Below are 5,000 nucleotides of genomic sequence, written 5' to 3'. Positions count from 1 at the left end.
TCAGAACGTAACGGCAGACGAAATACGGCTACGCATTTCGTCCGGCGTGCTAACGATTCTGCCAGCTCACCGCCTTAAAACAAAGTATTGACAATTAAAAATAAAACCTTCTGAATTCAAATTTAATTTGGAAAACATTATAGTTGTAGTCGTAGCTGTTAGAGTGAATAAGTATCAGTATTTAATTTGGTATTAACTGGAAAGATCAATTGTGTTGCGCACGTTGACTTCGTTTGCTTGTTCTTTGGTGTACTCTAAGAGAACTTAAATTGTAAAGAAATTCATTATACCAATGACGTGACGACGATGTAATGTAAGAAAGTACATTTGTGGATAAAGATCAACAAAGACATAAAAATCTTATTGATTTGATTAAGCATTTGAAATAGTTGCTAATTTCCAATTTTGCCTTCAGAAACTTCACTCGCAAAAATACCGTGTAGAAGAGCATTCGTCATTTTGTCACAGGGACCATCTCCTTTCCAGACTGAGGCCAAACCCATGACAATTGATATGCCAAATCCATTAATAGGAACATCATTATTATAAATACAGCGATTAAATGTTGTCAGTAACACAATCAAGAGAGTATTCAAATAAACTTGCGATACAAAAACCATTGTCAGTGTTGGAATATGTTTGAAATTACTGGACATTGATCTGTTAACTTGCAGAAACTGTTCTTTGCCTTTAGAATTATTCCTCTAACTTCCTTTATGCAAATATATATACATGATTCTTTTATTTATTTATTTTTTTTATGGAACAAATATTTGCGTTCATGATTGTTTCCTAACGCTCAGATTTTTAAACCATTAGATAAGAAATTTAAAAAATGAAAAATAAAACTTTGGCTCTGTTCCTGGAATCAATGATTTTATGCTTTCATAGTCTCAGTTTCCTGGGAATTACTAGTTCCGGATAGTCAGAGAGAGAGAGAGAGAGAGAGAGAGAGAGAGAGAGAGAGAGAGAGAAAGGAGAGAGAAGGAGAGCGGGAGATAGAGAGATAGGTCATCAAGCAAAGAATATTATATATGTATATAAATACACACATACATACACAACTGTATGGCTGTATCGACCAGACTATCGAATGTAACTGCTGGTCACAATACGCTCTCTCGCATTGGTCTGGCTTTCAAATGATGCCACCCTGTTGACTAAGCGAGTAGACTAACATACCCACTACATGGAACGCCAGGGTAACTTATTTACAGGGCAACTCATTTACAGCTAAGTGAACTGTCTACAACCCACTTTTACATACATTAATGGAAACAAAAACAAACAACAACAAATAGATGTATAAATGCAGATCAAAACTAACATCCTTCTTTTTATTTTATTCTAAACTTGTCCCTTTTTCTGTCTTAGGAGATGGACAATAAGTATCTTTAACCTTTATTTTCTGCTACTGCTTTCCTTTAGATGACCCATTGTCCACACCCCCATATATCAACTTGTCTTTCTGACCATTCTAGAAACTTAGATTCATTTATTCTTGATCTAACTGATAATCAATAAGATTATCTTACATAGAGATTTATTCGCTTTTACGCCTTCATAATTACCGATGCCCATTTGCTCGGTTTATTCATACATATACACATACAATCACACACACATATATGCACACCGATACGATCTTTTATGTCTTTTACATTTTGAGCATTTGCTCTTCTATAGAAAGAATAGACGAAGAGAATAAAAAATAGAAATAAAAACAAACGATCTCAGACACTCATTCCATACTGAAATGATTGGAAATGGATGTAATACATACATACATACATACATTTATATGTATGTATGTGTATGTGCATATCTGTGTGTGTGTATATATATATATACACAGACATGCAGGAAGTAACTAGACCCCTTTAATCTTCAAAATCTTTTAGTTAATACGCAAAGCGAACAATTGAAATGTAATCGATAGGTAGGACTACATACTTTAGTATTTACTTGGCATTCCCTTTGCAGTTTTTAATTCAGAAACTCCTTTTGGCATTTGAGCTTTGTGATTGTCTCTTGTGGAATTTCTGCCCACTCCTCACGCAACAATCGAAACAATTCATCTTTAGATTAGGTTTCTGTCGAGTTTTTCGTATAGCTCTATCTAGTATGCTCCAAAGATTTTCAATTGGGTTCATGTCAGGAGATTGACTCGGTCAAGGAAGCTCTTTGATCTCATTTTCAGTCAGCCATTGTTGATTCCTTTTCGCTGTGTGGCGTGGAGGCCCATCCGCCATGAATAAAAACTCATTTTTCGTTGTGTTATCGTGTGAATGCATCAGAAGTAGTCCTTGCTTAAGTATTTCGATGTATTTTTCAGAGTTTATGGTTCCAACACATTCGATCAGCTCAGAGCGACCATTGCTGGTGACAGCTCCCCATGCCATTACAGAGATATAGGCATGTTTCACAGTTGGTTGGAGTCGTTTCTAATCAAATTCTTGATTGGGAAGCCTCAAGACCCAAACACAGCCACTGTCTGAAAATAATGCAAATCTGGAGTCATCTGAGAAAATCACTCCATCCCAAAATGAACTTGATTTTTCTGACATCTCCTTAGCTCATTTCTTTCTTTTTATGATATTAATTTGTTGAAGGAGAAATTTTCTTGTAGCTGTTCGTCCATAATACCCAAGCTTATGCAGATATGTAACACACGTTCTTGGACTAATTTCTAGCTGTTTTCCAATGTCAGAGGCCTTCGAACGGGGGTTCGTTTTCCACAATTCTCTTCAAACAGCGAAGCTTCCTTTCCGAGGGCCCAGGTCGGCCGGGACGAGAATTTGTCTATTCTTTTCCTTGGTTTTTGAACTGCACAATAATTCTATTAACAGTAGCAAGAGGAATTTGTTTTGGCGGAGAAGGGTAGGCAGTGCCTATTTGTCTGGTAGCCTTAGCAAAAGAGGTTGTTTTTTTTTTTATCATACCCAAAGACCTCTTTTGGTCATGAATGACCATAGGATTGCGCCTAGAAAGTTACCCACCAAGGCACAAGTCCGGGCAAGGTTGTTTACTGAAGACCAGCAGTCACCGATGCATACCAGCCTCCCCTTTCTATGCCACCGATGTTATTCAAGGGAAAGGCAAAGGCCGATACAGCTTGGCACCTGTGATGTCACAACCTCATTTCTACAGCTGAGTGAACTGGAGCAACGTGAAATAGAGTGTCTTGCTCAAGAACACAATACACAGCCTGGTCTGGGAATCGAACTCACTACCTCATAATTGTGATCCCGGCGCTCTAACCACTGAGCCATGTGCGTTCAATGCTAAAATTGTTATTGGTATTGTTTTCATCTTCATACTCCATATCTTCACTACTTTAATTTTGAGGTCTTTGTACTTTGACAATTTCTTCACTTCTTTCGGGGCGATGTATTGGTCAGGGGGGACTGCAATGTCTACCAGTAAGCAGGTACCACGCACCCTAAATACACACTTATCGCGTCTCTTTACTGCTGCAGCGTTCTAGAATTTTCTTTCCTACCTACGTTTTTTTCCTTCTTTTTTTCTTTTTCTTCAAAATGCATTGACCGACAGAGTTTCAAGCTTCCGGAAGGCATTACGGAAGACATAGATGTAGATGCTGCTTCTTTCTTTCTTTTCTTTTTTAACTCTTAGTGTTTTCTACTAAAAGTTTTAAAATGGCCCCTACGAAGACTGACATCTGTTCAAGTGAATTTCAAAGGAAATGACATCCAGGAACTTCATCACAAATTTAGTAGAGGAGCAAGCATAACAGTATCATTAAGATCTTTTTGCAACCCAGTGGTTTCGGGTTCGGTCCCACTGTGTGACATCCTTGACTTTTACTATAACTTGGGCTGACCAATGCCTTGTGAGTGAATTTGGTTGACGGAAACTGTGTGGAAGCATGTCATATATATGTATGTGTGTATATATATATATATATATATATATATATGTCCGTGTGTCTTTGTGCTTATGTTTGCTCCCATCCACGACATCACATGACAACTGGTGATGGTTTGTTTACGTCCCTGTAACTTAGCGGTTCGGAGAAAGAGAGTGACCTAAAAATAAGCACAGGAGTCGATTTGTCCAACTAAACTTTTCGAGGCGATGCCTAGTCCAATGACTGAAACAAAAAAAAAGGTAAAAGACAAAAGATTAAGTGAGGGGCAGCGTGGCTGTGTGGTAAGAAGCTTGTTTCCCAGCTACATGGTTCTGGGTTCAGTCCCACTGCGTGACACCTCGGGCCGACCAAAGCCTTGTGGTAGACGGAAATTGAAAAGAAGCCCTTCATATATATATGTGTGTGTGTGTGTGTGGTGTGTGTGTGTGTGTGTGTGTGTGTGTGTGTGGTGTGTGTGTGTGTGTGTGCGTGTGTGTGTGTGTGTGTGTGTGCATGTATGTGTATGTGTATTTATGTGTGTGGTCTCTGTGTCTGTGTTTGTTCCCCGATGTTGGTGTGTTTGCGTCACCGAGACTTAGCAGTTCGGCAAAAGATACTGATAGAATATGTACCGGGCTTACAAAGAATAAGTCCTAGGGTCGATTTATTCGACTAAATGAGGCAGTGCCGCAAAATGGCCGAAGTCAAATGACTGAAACAAGTAAAAGAATAAAAGAAAAAAAAAAGATATTTTCCTTGACAGCACTACTTCTCGTAGACGTGAAACGATCAAGAGCTTAAATTATAGGCTGTCAGTGCACCTTTTGATGCCGAGTCCCACATTTCCAGCTTGTCCTGTAATCTCAAACTTCGAATGAGTGACGCCTATTTGAAGGAGTGGTTTATTTTTTTCTCCAGTTAACTCTATACCTCTAGACACAATAAGGAGCCAATGGTTGAGTCTAAGAGGCTGTTTATTTATCCAAAAAGCTAATAACTAAAAAATTTTCATTAAAAAAGTAAAAAATGAAACGAAATTTTAACCATTCAGTCTTTTCACATTCCAAATTTTAACATAGCCTGAAGCAAAAATATCTGAAGTACGATATATGATACTGTAATATATTAT

The sequence above is a fragment of the Octopus sinensis genome, linkage group LG4 (genome assembly GCF_006345805.1).
Source record: "Octopus sinensis linkage group LG4, ASM634580v1, whole genome shotgun sequence".
Classification (NCBI taxonomy): domain Eukaryota; kingdom Metazoa; phylum Mollusca; class Cephalopoda; order Octopoda; family Octopodidae; genus Octopus; species Octopus sinensis.
This window is presented reverse-complemented; position numbering follows the sequence as displayed.